Genomic DNA, 16,418 nt, shown 5'->3' with positions numbered 1-16,418 from the left:
ATGAAGGGAGATGAGTAGAAAGATGTTTGTTAACATTACACTTGAACTTTTGCATATCATTGCAGTTGGGAAAATAGAATCCCGGAAGGGAGTTCCAAAGACCCGCAGTTCTGGGGAAGAAACTATTGGAATAAAAGGCTTTCTTGCACCTAGGGATCTCTACTGTAAAGGGATGAGACTTAGTAGCTTGTCGGGTTTGTCGGGGGTAGTTACGTCGGGGAGGTACAAGTGTTTGCAGTTCGTCAGAGCATTCACCATTAAAGTATTTGTAGAACAAGCAGAGGGATGCAACATCTCGTCGATGGGACAGAGGCTGAAGCCTAGATGACAGTTCAGGACCTATCAGGTTGGCGACTCTCTTTTGAACCCTGTCCAGGAGCGAAAGACAAGAAGCAGATGCACCAGCCCAGATGTGACAACAGTACTCCATACATGGGCGAATGGTTGCCTTATAGAGGTATAGGATACTGTCAGGCGTGAGTAGTTTTCTAGCACGGTAGAGGGAGCCAACCTTCCTTGCAGCAGCCTTGACAATGCTCTCAATGTATCTATTCCAGTTCATATTCCCTGTAAACGTTAGGCCGAGGAGTTTAAAAGAAGTACTTTCAGGTAATGTGTTCTTGGCCATTGCTATTGGTGGCAGAGAAGGTTTCTTGTAGTTATTGAAGGAAACAAGCTTAGTCTTAGCAGCATTGAATGTGACCAACCATTTTTGTCCCCATTCCACTACGGATTGGAGGTCATCCTCTAGTGTTTCTGCCATTTCCTTGGATATGTGTTCATTTGTTTTCCCCTCATATCTGTTATAGAGAGTGGTGTCATCGGCAAATATACCCATCTCCGAAACAATTTTATCAGGGAGGTCGTTTATGAATATCAGGAATAATAGAGGTCCAAGGATAGACCCCTGAGGTACTCCCACATTTATGTCGTATTGTTTGGATGTACGACCGTCGAGGACAACTTTGATTTTTCTATTGCTTAAGAAGGATTTAATTACATTATGAATTCTTCCAGTGATTCCATATGATCTAATTTTCCTTAGAAGACCATCGTGCCATACCCTGTCAAAAGCCTTAGATATATCGAGGGCCACCGCTCTACCCTCCCCTGTTTTATCCAATGAATGGTATATACGTTCAGAAACTACAGTTAAGATATCTGCTGTTGAACGGGCTTGCCTGAATCCATATTGTTTGTCAGTCAGGAGTTTAGCAGCTGTTAGGTGCTGAACTAGGGCTTGATTAACTAAGGACTTAAATATTTTGGCGAAAAGCGGGAGGAGGCTAATGGGGCGATAATTTAGTTCTTTCACCAGAATTCTTGAAGACTGGTACCACAGAGGCAGTTTTCCAGCAGTCGGGAAAACAAGATTCGTTAAGGCATTTATTGTAAAGTTTGGACAGAACTGGAGCAATCTCGGCAGAGCATTTTTTTAATAGCACAGCCGGGATGAGATCTGGTCCACATGTTTTTGAGGTGTCTAGGTTTTTTATAATAGCATGTACCTGAGAAGGGGTGATTTTCAAATCGTCTAGTGAGGCGTCTGTTCGCAGAGGAAAATCAGGGAGTGAGTGGTGTACCGAGTTCAGTGTGGAGTTTGAGGCAAACCGACTGGCAAGCAGATTAGCCTTGTCAGTTGCCGTGCAAGCAACCTCATGATCGTTTGATAGTGGGGGAATAGTTGACTGTCCATTATTTACTACGCTGTTGTAGATTTTCCAAAAATCCCGGGTTCCTAATGTCTGTGCTTCGATGCGTTTTCTGGTGGTTTCAGAGTAATCTGTCTTAGCTGTCTCTATCACTCTCTTACAATTATTTCTAGCTTCTATAAACTTCTGTTTATTTGAGCTGGACTTATGTCGGTTGAATCTGCGGAACGCATGCTGCCTTTGACAAATGGCAGCTGCACAAGCAGAAGTAAACCATTGGGGGGAGTGGGGCTTGCTATAGAATTTCCGTGCGGGAACATGTGCTTCAATAGCAGTTTTGAACCATTCAGTGGTCTCATTTGCACACTGTTCCGCTGGAAGAGTAAAGATATTTTGCCATGGGGCATCTCTGATGAGCTCCCTGATGGCTTCCCAATCAGCCTTTTTGTAATACCTCGTTGTTTTGAGTAGTGGGTCTTCAGTTTTAGGGCAAGAATTTAGGCTGATTTCTACCATTATCACAGCGTGATTAGCATTCCCGAGTGGGCTGTGGGCATTTGTTGTACAGTCATTGGGAACCGTTGTCAGAAAGAGATCTAGAAGTGAGGCATGTTGATCTTGCTGGTCTGGGAAACGTGTCGGAAATGTAACCAACTGAGATAGGGAATGGGATATAGAGAAGCTATGTGTTGCGCTACCAGCTACGTCTGTATGATTAGAGAATCCTAGCCAGTTACTGTGGTGGACATTGAAGTCACCAAATACATGTATTTGTGTGCTAGTATCGAGGGAGAGTGCTATGTCTATGCTGTCTGAGACTTTGTTTATTAGGGTACAGTCTTGAATCTCACTTTCCCAATTCAAAACAATCTCTCATGTGTGAAAGGGAGTGCTTGTTGGTGTCCTTTTTTTTTTAGGAGAATATGAGCTGCCTAATTTATCCATGTTACTCGGATCAACAGCAAAACTCTGTAGCAGTTACCACAACAGACTATTTTCTCGTGGATTGATGCCCCCTTGCTGACTGATTCGGTCACACACTAACCAGTCAGCTACCAGAGCGCATTAATCCTATGTGTCATTTAATGGACTATTTACTCTTGTCTGAAATGATCCAGCAGCGAGCAGAGGAGCCTCGACCACCAAAGAACATGGAACTCTCTCCACTCACTCTCTATCCACTGAATCCCCCCCAAGCTGCAACTACCTCACTGAAGACTTCCACTGGATAGCCTGGGGACACTTTAAGTTTTCTGTTTCTAGACGGTAGAACACTCGAGCACTTTCTGTTCCTTTTTTTTTTTCTTTTGCCTTGGACACAATCCTTCTTAATGCGAAATAAACCTTTTCCTTGTTTTGTTATAAAAAATAAGATGTCATTTAATTATTCTGTGCCTTTTGTATTTATTAATCTTTTATTAGTGGTGTGTGTACTCACACATAAAAATAATCTATAACTCCTTTCCCTGCCTGCAAACCTCCTACCATTAGTCATTTCTAACGGCATCAACAAGAAGACTACAATATCCAACATGGTGACCTTTCGCACATGGACTGACTTACCACACAAGGACTTATGGACCTTTTGATATCTTGTATTTGTGTCTTTAAATTACTGTAAGACTGATCACCAGGAAGTCTAGGGTTGGTAAACTAAGAAGAACTAACTGACTGTTCATCAATTTGTGTCATTGTAGTTCTATAATTATGAGCTGGAGTGCCACATAGCTTTGTCCTTGCCTGCTGATTAATAACCGACATAAACTACTTGCATATATGTGAACTTGAAAAATCTAGTAGTTTGCTGATACAAGGAGGCAGAGCGTAATATTGTTCTCTTAGTTGTCAGGAGTATCTTTAAGGTTAGGTAAGGATAGGCAATGTAAAAAAGAGTGACAGTTAAAAACAGTGTTTCCCAACCGTTTTACCTTTTTGGAACCTTTTCAATAATAGTGATGCCCCATGGAAAATATTTTACAATCGTATTTATTTCTTATTCTTAATGCAAGCAATATTTTTCTTTTTATAACCGGTTTAAGTTTTTTTTTTTTTACAAAGGGAGTCACCGCTTATCAAGGCTCAAAGGCCATTTGAGGATAAGAGTTAATAAATGTAAGGTAGTAGTGTAGTAATTGTTAATGGTGTAAGTTGGGTACAATTAATTATTTAAGGAGAAAGTTCAATAAGAACTTGTTTACATTAGACTTGAAGGCTACCATACTGTCCCTCAGGGGTCCATCCTGGGCCCAACTCTTTTCCTGATCTACATTAATGATCTTCCAAATCACATCCTTAAATCATTTGTAGACATTTATGCTGACGACACTACCATTTATGGTAGCACATCTAAGACAGTAAACGACCAAGTTCTCCAATTCTCTCTCCTCTGATCTTGAGCATGTAGTACAATGGGGAAAGGAGTGGCTGGTTACTTTTAATGCATCTAAAACCAAGCTTCTCTCTTTACATCATCAACATTCTGATCCACATCTGGCATCAATTGAAATGAATGGCTCTCGTCTTCAGGAGGCCTCAAGTTTTGACAAGCTTCTGGGCTTGACCATTACTCCTGATCTTAAATGGAACACGTACATCAAATCTGTTGCCAAGGCCGCTGGAAAAATGGTGGGATCTTTCTATCGATCCAGTAGATATCTCACTGCTGATGCAATTCTCTATCTATATAAGAGCCAGGTACGTCCAAGGATGGAATACTGTTGCCACATCTGGACAGGAGTTGCTAGAAAGGACTTGTCCTGCCTTGATAGAGTTCAAAATAGACTTCGTAGCCTCGTAGGAGATGTCCTTTTCTCTTCCTTGCAACCTCTATCTCACAGAAGAGATGTTGCGAGTTTGTCTCTGATGTATCGTTATTTTCATGGAAAGTGTTCGACTGAGCTTCAATCTATGGTCCCCCCTCGCAAAACTTTCACAAGAAACACTCGTCTAGCTGTAAACACTATCAATAATTTCCCCCACTCTTTATCTGTGCCTAAACCTAAACGTAGATTCCATGAACAAAGCTTTTTTATTAGAACTGCACGCCTGTGGAATTGTCTTCCGTTTTCCTGCTTTCCGGCTGACTACAATATGGTTGTCTTCAAGTCTAACGTAAATAAGTTCTTGATGAGCCGTTCCATATAAGTTATCAAATTTAACAAATTTTCATTACTAATGATTATTATATTGTCCAATTTCTACTGTACACTCTTTAACCCTTATCCTTGAGTGGCCTCTTGGCCTTGATAATGAGTTGATACCTATGAAAAAAAAAAAAAAGAAAATGTCCAAAGTGAACAAGTTCTAATTGAATCGTCCCCCTAAGTAATCCAAGTTGCAAAATTCCCACTGTTTACTATGCTAAAATCACAATGACTAATGTATACCTATTAACCCTTATCCTCGAGTGGCCTCTGGGCCTTGATAAGTGGTGACACCCTTGTAAAAAAAAAAAAAAAAAAAAATACTGTGGTCAGCCAGGAATAAAGCCAATGGAACAATTTTCCCTAGGCGGGCAGTTGTAGAAAAGAAACTGTGCTTGTGGAATCTGCGTTTAGATTTAGGCATAGATAGAGAGTGGGGAAAACTTGATAATGGTTGTAAGTAGTCGAGTGTTTTTTGTGAAAGTTTAGCAAAGAATTCCATAGATTGGAGTTCAGATGAGCCCTTGTCATGAAAATAACGATAGAGCAGAGATATGCTCACAATATCTGTTCTGTAGCTGCAAGAAATAAAAAAGTGCATCACCTAGGTTTTGAAGCCAGTTTTGAACTCTATCATGCCGAGCAGCTCCTGCCCAAATGTAGCAACAGTACTCCATTTTAGGATGTACTTGGCTCTTATACAGATAGAGGATCGCATCAGCAGTGATGTATGTGTTCCATTTCAGATCAGGTAAAAAGAAATTGTCTTTTATCACAAATTTATTGACAATTTGAAGAAAAAAAAAAACTCAGCCTATTTTTCTGACAACGTGTGCAAACACAAAATACTTAGATCCTTTTTTCAGTTTATTCACAGTTCAAAAGAAACTGAAATTTCATACATGTATAAGAAAATTAGTTTTGAAAAAAAAAAAAACCTTGGAAAACTGAAAAAAATATGTACAAATCTCAATCATCGTATAACAAATGCTCATAGTCCACTCAGGAATGCCGATCACCTTGTCATATTAATGTCAACATTACCATAAATTCTTGACCTTAAGCTGTGGAGCTTCAATATGAAAAGATGTTTCAAAAAAGCTGATTGGAAGACCTTCATAAAACACATTATAGATGCCCCATGCACTGATATCTTTTCTCTTTCTGCTGAACACTGTACCAACGTGACAACTAAATAGTGCAAAGCAGGCATTGAAACACACGTTCCCACACGAAAACATTGTAGTAAGCCCCACTCTCTCCAACTTCAACTTATGTAGCTGCCATAAAGCAACATACATTCCACCGATTTGTCCATCAAAAGTCAAGTACAAATAGACAAAAGTTTATAGAAGCTAGAAATAACTGCAAAAGTGAAATAGCTGCAGCCAAGGTAAAGCATACTGAAGTGACCAGGAAATATATCAAGTTCTAAAGAATAGGAACTTCTGATTTCTGGAAAATTTATAGCAGTGGTAAATAATGGACAATCAACAATTCCTGCACTATCTACCAACCATGTGGCCGCTTGCATGGCAACTGAAAAACTGACCTGCTTGTTTACCTTCAACTCTACCTACAACTCATCAAACCATTCCCTCCTAAATTTCAGAAGCCACACTCATAGATCTGAAATCACCTCCTTCTCATATCTGTGATATCATAAAAAACCTCAATATCTCTAGGGCATGTGGATCTGATCTCATCCCTGCCATACTAATTGAGAAATTCTCTGCTAAGCGAGCCCCTGTCCTCTCCAAACTCTTCAACAAATGCCTAGCCAAGTCTTACTTCCCTGGTAGCTGGAAAATTGCCTCAATTGTACCAATATTAAAAAATTCTGGTGAAAGAACTGAACTGCTCAATTATCGCCCCATTAGTCTTCTGCCCCTTTTTGCTGAAATCTTTGAATCTCTGGTCACCAATAACTAGTCCACCATCTTGTATATGATAAGCTTCTTTCTGACCAACAGTATGGATTTAGGCAAGCTCGTCCTATTGCAGATATTTTAACTGTCATCTCTGAATGCATATTCCTATGCACTGGATAAAACAGAAGTAGAGCTGTAGCCCTTGATATTTAAAGTTTTTGACAAGGGCTTCTCACGAAAATAAAATCCTATGGTCTTTTTAGACAAATACTCAACATAATCAGATCTTTCCCAGACAAAAGAAAAATCCAGGTTGTCCTTGATGGTCGTAAACAAAAGGATGCAGGTGTGCCCCAGAGATCGATCCTTGGACTTTTAATATTCCTGATATTCATAAATGACCTCCGTGATAAAATTGTGTCTTAGATGAGTATATTTGCTGATGACAGTATGCTCTATAATAGACATGGGGTCAAACGAGTGTACACATATCCAAGGCAATAGCCTAGAAATCGACCTGCAGTCGGAAGTGGAATGAGGCCTTAAGTAGATGGTAACATTTAATTTTACTATGTTCTACCCCCCCCCGCCATATTTCATGTTATGAAAACTAAAAAAAATAAATGTAGGTCGATAAAAATTTGAACACTTTTTAAAGCTGAAAAGATCAAATAATTAAAAAATAGTTATTTATATATATATATATATATATATATATATATAAAATCCTGTTATTTTATTTCGCTTACCTTAAAGTTATAAATAAAATTGGACATAAAATCAACAAGTAATTTAACAGTGAAAGCTCCGACGAACTGCAAACACTCGTACCCCCTCAACATAAATACCCCCGACAAGCAGCTAAATCCCACCCCTTCACAGTAGAGATTCCTAGATGTAAGAGAGCCTTCTACTCCAGTAGTTTCTTCCCCAGAACCGCTAGACTTTGGAATTCCCTTCCAGGTTCCTGCTTCCCCAACTGTACTGACATGCAGAAGTTCAAGTGTAACGTGAACCGACATCTTGCAGCCCAACTTCCCATATAGTACCCTTGTAGATTATGTCCCTGATAGTAGCCCCCTACATCAAAGTGGCAATGTGCCTTATTTGGGGTGAAAATGTAATAAAAAAAAAATAAATAAATAAATATTATTGTAGCCCCAACGCCGCCACATCGAATTCACTCAAAACAGAATAATGGTGCACTGCACGGCATCAACTGTAAAACCCAGTTGCGCGCGGATGTATAAACATCGTTTCAGCTGCGCGTACATTTCCCTTTCTCCCCCCACGCAAATTCGGTGGACTTATAAGCGAAACTTCACCTGTTCACGCGGACGTCATAAGAAGCATCCTACGTCATAAGAATGTTATTCTGTTTATCCAATCGGATTACAAGGAAAACAAATTTTGAAAAATGTTTTTCTGAAGGCCTTCGTGGAGCCGGTCTGAAATGTATAAAAAGGGCATTTTTGCACCCAAACGAATCAGTCGACCACAAGGCAGCATGCTGTAACATCATCATTGACTCTTTACACGTGGATGTTAATCACGTGTACGCTCGACAATTAATTCCTCCACGTGGATACGGACTTGCAATCCTAATGGACTTTTTATTTTTACCCTTTTCTATCTCTCCGCTAAGTAACGATGGACTTTTTATATTGTTTAATTCTTCGTAAAAGACTGGTTATTTCTAACCAAGAACTTTTATTTTTCTACATCTTTTCATTCAATCACCTTAGTTGCAGGTAGAGACTTTCAATTAAGAAGAAACTTTCTTATCTTCTCTTTTCATTCATTTACATTTTTAAAAAAAATAAATTTTGTATTTAATTTATCCATTTGTCTCAATCATGTTTGCTTGATTGTTTCAACTCCATTTTACACTTGATTTTTATCATTATTATTTTGAATTTGCAGGACTAAGCATTGACACCCGTTAGTCCCGCAACAATATTATGCTAAAAAAATAAAAATAAACAATTTTTCTTGATTTTTTTCCTCGGTAATATAATTATTTGAATTACAACAACAACAACAACAACAACAAAAATAGAATTCTAAAAAAAAAATCATTTTTAAAAAGCTTTACACTATGAAGTTCAAACAGTTTTTTTTATATAACAGGTTTCCAATAATAAAAAAATATATTCATATAATAGAATATATGACATTTGAGATAATAAAAATTACAAAAGCAAAATCGACTAAAATAAATTCATTTGGATTTGATTATTTAAAATGACAGAGGTGATAATCAAAAGTTGTATTTTTCCCCCAAAAAAAGTACGGAGGTCCATAGCGACATCATTTTTAGATACATGTATCAACAAAAACAGGTTAAAATTAATTTTATCGTCTGTGAATTTCGTTATTAAAAATCTATTTGTTTTGTAAAAGGTATTATACTCTTTTTTATTCATTTTTTTACTGTACATTTTATTTATTCATAAATTTTTACATAAATGATCTTCCATAGAAATTGACCCAAACTATAGTAAACACACGAAATGATGACGTCACTACTTAATGTGTATAATGATGACGTTCTACACAACCGCTTGGAGGTTCCTATAGAAAACTTTATACCAGATTTGATAACGAGAGAGAGAGAGAGAGAGAGAGAGAGAGAGAGAGAGAGAGAGAGAGAGAAAGAACGTAGAAAAAGAATATCAGCAGAAGCAAGGGCGAAGGGAGGTAACTGAGGCGGCAAAAAGTTTTAGTTGCCGCGAAGATTTAAAAATGGTGTAGATGCGACGCGCCACGTGGGGTGGAAGAAAAAGAGGATTACCAAATTAACCCCATCAAGACTTAAAAGACAAAAAAAGGGAAAAAAAAGAAAAGGAGAAGAATATGAGCTTGGAAGAATCTAAGGTAATACAGATATCTTTTCTTTTAATGCGGAAGGCAATACGAAGGGTGCGAAGAAGGAACTTTTCATAGCGGGGTCATAGTCTTGTAACAAAAAAAAAGAGAAGGAAGAAACCAAATATGAACTCGGAAGAGTTCTAAATGTTTGCATATATATTTCCTCTTTTCTCTACCATGAAATTCGGATGCATTATGGACACAAATACAAGAAAAAGGGATCAAATGTTTTAATGAAAAAAAAAAAGATTGAATGTTTTGAAGAAGAATGTTTTTTGAACAAAAAAAATCAAATTCAAACTTAATGTGTGAATAATTGTTTTATTATTTCAGCATATAAATATATTGAACTGGCACATATAGTAACGTGCAATATGACTTTTCATTTTATAAATAAAAAAAATCAAAAAAACATCTCCCTCTCCCTATATTTTCTATATTGGATAATAAAAAAATTGCGCATGATGCACTCGTGGTTTGGAATTAAAATATAATCCGCTGTTTGGTTTTCTTTTTGTTGTTGGACGTATGTAAAGTATCACACAACGGAATTTATAATTCCGCATAACCTCAGCGCGCTTTGGATTCTAGTCAAGACAAGCCAACAAAAATAAATATATTTGAATCTCTATTGTTGTTGATCTCGACGGCAAAAAGAAAACCATAGCTGAGCGCATTCGTTGGTCAGTCCTTTCCCGAGACTCGTATGTATTAATTATATACATACCCAACAGTGAATATCACACTATTAATTGTTATGCTGTATTTAATAACATATCCACAAATTACGAAAAAAAATAAAATGGTGGACCTGAACGTGCTTTACCCCCTCGGACCTGAACGAGCTTTATTGTTGGAATTTTTTTTTGTGCCAATAATAGTGCATCCCCCCTGTTTACATTTATTATTTATATTCTGGTTCTTATATTTGATTTTCTGTATTTCATATCCTTTATGATTCTTAGTTTCGTATATTTTGGGTTTGTATGAAACTCCTTTTAATTTAAAGAAAAGGGAAATGCTAGCTCCTTGATGACGTCACAAACCCAGCGCGAAATTCGGCATCTTTTGAAATTCCGGCGATGAGGATATTGGACGTGGATTCATTGCCCGGCACAGACAAGGAATTTTGACGAGCCTTCTCCAAAGAAGTATTAACCCGACAAAAATATTAACCCGACAAAAATACCCGGACGCGCTGAAAGCGAACTTCTGAAGACTTTATTTTACGTGGCTACAATTTGCACGTATTTGGAAGGAGTGTAATTTTTTAAAAAGACTTCATTTTACGTGGCTACGGTTTGCATGTATTTGGAAGGAGTGTCATTTTTAAAAAGACTTTATTTTATGTGGCTACGGTTTGCACGTATTTAGAAGGAGTGTAATTTTTTTAAAAGACTTTATTTTACGTGGCTACAGTTTGCACGTAAATGGAAGGAGAGAAATTTTTAAAGGACTTTAAAATGAGAAAAAGAGAAAAAGGCACAAGCCTGACGGTCATCAATTTGTGAGTACGTTCCTGAAATTTATTGCTTATGAGAGAGAGATTAGGAACTACTTTTTGAATTATATTGTATTCGTTCATGGATATAACATCTTCATGATAAGAACCAGCCTTTTTGTTTTTGGTATATGTTGTTACCTTAGTGTTCTTTGTTTTTGAATTTAATGCCCGCAAAGGGAAAAATTTGCAACTAATTTTTTTGTAAATAAAATCTCTTCTTTGTTTTGAAACAAGACCCTTATATTATTCTTTACCCCCCTCCCCCTTTTTTATTTCATGCTTTTATTTTTTTTTTCAGGCGAGTTATTTTCGCGTCGAATTTACCTGAAAAAGGATAAATTTCCGACATTATTCACTGCCGTAAAATGATTTCCTTTTCACATTTTTTTTTGTTTTTTTTTCGCCGATAACATACATAACTTTTATATTATCAGGGAATTTTTTGGTAATTTTATAGGTTAGGTTCACCTCCACAATTTTCTTTTAAATGACAACTTTTATAGATTTTCGATTACGTTGAATATGAAAATCGCATTGAAATTTTGCAGAAATAAGTAGTTATCGAGATATAAAAAGTTGTATTATGCATTGTATTTTTTGACGGCCATCTTTTTTACGTGCATGCGTAGTGCCGCACGCCATAAACAAATCTATTCATCTATCACTGACACTGCCACCTACCGGAAACATTTTTCTGTGATTGCCCCCCACTCCACCCCTCTTCCACTTAGCAGAAAAATCCACTTTTCTGAAACTGAGAATGCCCCCCCCCCTAAAAAAAAATGGTGCCCGCAAAACTCATCTCTGGAAAACTCGTACCAATTCAATAAGAGACCAGTTTTTCTACCTAGCAATCGGGGATGAGTTTTCCTAAATTCAAAAAAATTGGTCATTGTTATACATCCGATCCAACAGGACAATTTTCTAAATTTCCAAAACATCATCCCCTCTCCATGTTAAGTATGTGTTACTAAATAATATTTCAGGTTCGCAAGAAGATAAAAATAAAATAAATAAATAAATAAAAGGAGCAACACTTACCTTTTAAATTAAGACTTTTATTGTTTTTCGGGTATGCTGAAAACGAACATCAGATTTAAACTTTCCACGGACTCCGGGTATTAAGATATCTTGGTCAAATAAACCGGCAAATAAGTAACAAACAAGATTTTTTTTTTCCGAAAAGAAATTGTTAAAAAGTACTTGTTAAAGCACATGCTACAAGATTCTGTAGAGAGAACTTGAATGCCTACGAGAGAAAACTTGAATGCCTACTAGACACTGTCCTCAAGTGTCTAAGGTCTCTCTGTACAGGGGTTTGTCAGAACAACCTGGCATGAGGATACTTTTTCCATAGAAGTAAACCCTGACCAAATATTCAAAATCACATAGTATTCGCTGCCCAAATAAGATCTCCTCAATATCGCTAACCCTTATTAGCATTTACGAGGAATGGTGCACCGTCTCCAAGTGATGTTACCTCAAGTAATAGCACGAAGCTGGATACTCCACCAGACTAGATAAATTCTTATCCTGGAATCCAGTAAAACCAAGAGACCAAAATGAAATATATACTACAAAGTATGAATATGGTTAATTGGAGAGAGGAAAATTAGGTCTCAGTTTCTTTACTAACTCAATGTTTGAGAAATAAAGAACTTTAATATGTATCTCATATAGAGTTCAAGTGTTAGCCCCAGGTTGTGGGCCCCTTGATTTCTCAGAACTTCGACTGAAGTAAAATAAAACAAAAAAGAGTGGTAGAGCTCATTATCAGCGATTATTTTTATGAAAGAAAAAAAAAAATGAAATTCTTATGGTAAAATATGTGCAAAGAATTCTTATAAAATATGTGCAAAAAAAAAAACTTTTTATGATAAATTATGTGCCCAAAAATGTCCTGCGATTTTTTGAAGTGAAGAAAAAAAATGACATTCTTATAAAAAAAAAAATGTGAAAAAGTGTTAGTGGTATTCTGTATGAAGCGATGTAACTGTTTGGGCAGAAAAATAGTTTGGTTATGAATTTGGTTTACGCGGGCTTGTTTACTCACGCATGCGTATCAGATATTCTTGTGTGACCATCTGAAATTCTACAGGTCTTTATCTCGCAAACTACTTTTTCCTGTAAAATTTAAATGAGATTTTCGTCTGCAGCATAGTCGAAACCCCTATTAGGTCACAATTTTATAGAAATTTGTGTCGCGGAGAAATACATTTGTTTATAGTGCGCTTCCGCTTCAGTACCAGTGGCGCCAAAGTGTTTATTTTTGGAGTTGTGTGTGCGGACAGCATTAAGAGAATTTCCAAACGGAATTTCGTGATCGCCCAGATAGGTCCCAACGAATGAAGAAACGATCATCTACATGCGATATTCGTTTTCAGCATACCCAAAACCAATAAAAGTAATTTTAAAGGTGAGTATTGAATTTGAATGTTCTTTTATTTTATTTACTACAATTTTCTTTAAATTGCGACATTTATAGGTTTCAACTATGCTGAATATGAAAATCACACTGAAATTTTACAGACACAAGTCGTTATCAAGATGTAAAGACAAAAGAATGATCAATTATTGGGGGGGGGGGCAATGTCAGTCTCAGAAAAGTGAATTTTTGGCGGACCTGTACAATATTGCCCACCCCTTAAAAAAATCCGCGTTTTTCACCTTTTTTCTAAGTTTTTTTTTTTCCCGACGATATTATCATAAGTATCATCTTAACAGAAAAAATGTTGAACAAAAATAAATTTAATTAATAAGAGAGGGTTCTAATTACGTGACACGTCTGGAAAGAAATGGACCGTAAGTCAGTAGCAATGAAGTAGAATTTCATAACGAGAAAAAGAACCTCCTTAAGAGTCATTAAATTTATTTATTTTAATAAAATTTTTTAGTTTTTTTTTTTTCTGCGGGCACCATTTTTTTAAGGGGGGGGAGCATTCTCAGTTTCAGAAAAGTGGATTTTTCCGCTAAGTGGAAAGGGGGAGGGGCAGTCCCAGAAAAGTGTTTCCGGTAGGTGTCAGTGTCAGTCATAGATGAGTATATTTGTTTATGACGCGCGCACGCGCGTAAAAAAGATGGCCGCCAAAGAATACAATGCATAATAAACTTTTTATATCTCGATAACTATTTATATCTGCAAAATTTCAATGCGATTTTCGTATTCAGCATAGTCGAAATCCTCTATAAGTCGTCATTTAAAAAAAAATTGTGGAGGTGGACCTAATCTGAAAATTTACCCTCATGGTATATTGAGCGAGTTTCTAACAGTACTTTCAAGTTTATTCATAATTAAATAGGGGAAGTAACGCAGTCCGTCTTGTTACAGTTAATGGCAAATGTCACGCAATCATCTATATTTGTCAATGCAGGAATGCGACATGACAGTTAGGTAGATAACGTTGCTTTTAATTGAAATTGATATAAAAACTCGGTACTTCTTGGGCGTTGAGTTCCATGGCGACCAGCATAAAAAACAAGCGTCGCTCCCTTCTTGACGCATGCGCACGTAACATTTTTTTTATTTATTTACTGACGTTGCGTAGTAACTAAACGATTATTTGTCACATTTATTTATTTATTTTGAAAAAAAGTTTTACTCTTTATGAATATTAAAAGAAAAAATTACTAAACATTTATCAATAATGTCTCACTTTTACATTTCTTTTTAAATAACGACTTTTATCGACTTTTTTAAAATAGTATTTGCGGATGGGTATGCTGAAATTTGTTTTTAAATTTCTTTTTTAAATGACGACTTTTTATCGACTTTTTTTAAATAGCATTTGCGAATGGGTAAAAAACAAAAAAAAATAACCAAACCATTTACTGATAATTTCTCACTTTTAAAAATATTTTTAACAAATAAATGTTATCCTAAAACGATTATTTGGCACATTATTTATTTATTTTGAAAAAAGTTTTACTCTTTATGAATATTAAAAGAAAAAAGTTACTAAACATTTATTAATAATGTCTCACTTTTACAGACATTTGTTTTTTAATTTCTTTTTAAATGACTTTTATCGACTTTTTTTTAATAGCATTTGCGGTTGGGTAAAAAACGAAAAAAATAACAAAACCATTTACTGATAATTTCTCAGTATCTTGACTTCCTAAACATTCCTAAAAATCGAACATTTATTGAAAGTTTGCGTAAAAAAATATAATTTAAATAAAACAATTTTGTAATGAAAGCAACATTGGCAACATTGGAATAGTTTTTTGTTTGTTTATTTTTGTTTGTTTGTTTGTGTGTGTGTGTGTGTTTCGAACAAATAAATAATTTTATACATTTTTTGAATTAAAGCAACTTTGAAAAGTCAACAACAAATTAATTTAAAGGATTGTTTTTTCTTTTTTTACGGGGAAGTGGGTTGGGTTTTTTTTATTATTATTTATTTATATTTTGTTTTAACTGGGAAGTGGGTACAGTTCTGTAATCAACTCCAAAATACTTCTTAGCGGACTATCTCCACTAGTTTATTTCTTTTCTTTTTTTTTTTTTTTTTTTTTTTTTTTGCTTCACACCGGAAGTAATAAATGTTAATTTTGGTAAATTTATTCTTTCCCTTTCCGGAAGCAATCGTTCGTTCGGCCATATAATGACGTCTCCCCTGGATTTGGACAGCAAGTGCGTGAAAAAAAAATGGCGTCTCCAATTTCGACAATAACGTGTAGAAGCCCCATTATTTTTAAACCAGAAAATATCTTTAAAATTATTTTTAAATTCTGAATGATGATGATAGTAAAAATACATATAAACCATTTTGATTTGATTATGAATTTAATGTAGATATATTTTCACAAAATTTACCGATGAATTTCCGCCGTTTCATCGAAACTGCCATTTTACTAAATTAATATCACATTCGTTTGGCACAATTACATTCATGTAAAAAAAAAAAAAAAAAAAAAAGTACTAACGCAAACAGTTATACAAGTAAAAAGTGTATTAGTATAAAGCACTAGGCCGAGCATCTGGTAGCGTGGCCGAGCGGTCTAAGGCGCTGGTTTAAGGCACCAGTCTCTTCGGAGGCGTGGGTTCGAATCCCACCGCTGCCATCTGTTTTTTTGTTTTTTTTTTTTAAATTTCTTTTTTTAAATTTTTTTTAATTTATTTATTATTATTATTATTATTATTATTATTATAATAATAATAATAACAACAACAACAACAACATTGTGTTTACATTTTATAAGACAGACCATTAATATAAGTATAATTGAATGTGTGCGTCTTGCATCAATTAACGGGGGGGGGGCAGGTTGAAAGTTAATATAATAATGTTTAAACGATAACACGATTGCTTGTTTTTATTTGCTTTTGTTTATTTTTTCTTTTAAATCAATTTTAGTTCCATTGCAACTATCGAAT

The 16,418-nt window shown here is 35.7% G+C and overlaps 1 non-coding gene across 1 annotated transcript; it reads left to right on the top strand.

Annotated features, from left to right (window-relative positions):
- The first annotated feature begins 16,023 nt into the window (after positions 1-16,023).
- On the top strand, positions 16,024-16,105 carry Trnal-aag (transfer RNA leucine (anticodon AAG)). Its single transcript has one exon. It is a non-coding gene; the product is annotated as a tRNA-Leu (tRNA).
- The last annotated feature ends 313 nt before the right edge of the window (positions 16,106-16,418 follow it).

This window comes from Euprymna scolopes, chromosome 6, assembly GCF_053919585.1.
Source record: "Euprymna scolopes isolate OS-2025 chromosome 6, ASM5391958v1, whole genome shotgun sequence".
NCBI lineage: Eukaryota > Metazoa > Mollusca > Cephalopoda > Sepiida > Sepiolidae > Euprymna > Euprymna scolopes.
The sequence above is the reverse complement of the archived record's forward strand: the minus strand, read 5'-3'. Positions and strand labels throughout refer to the sequence as shown.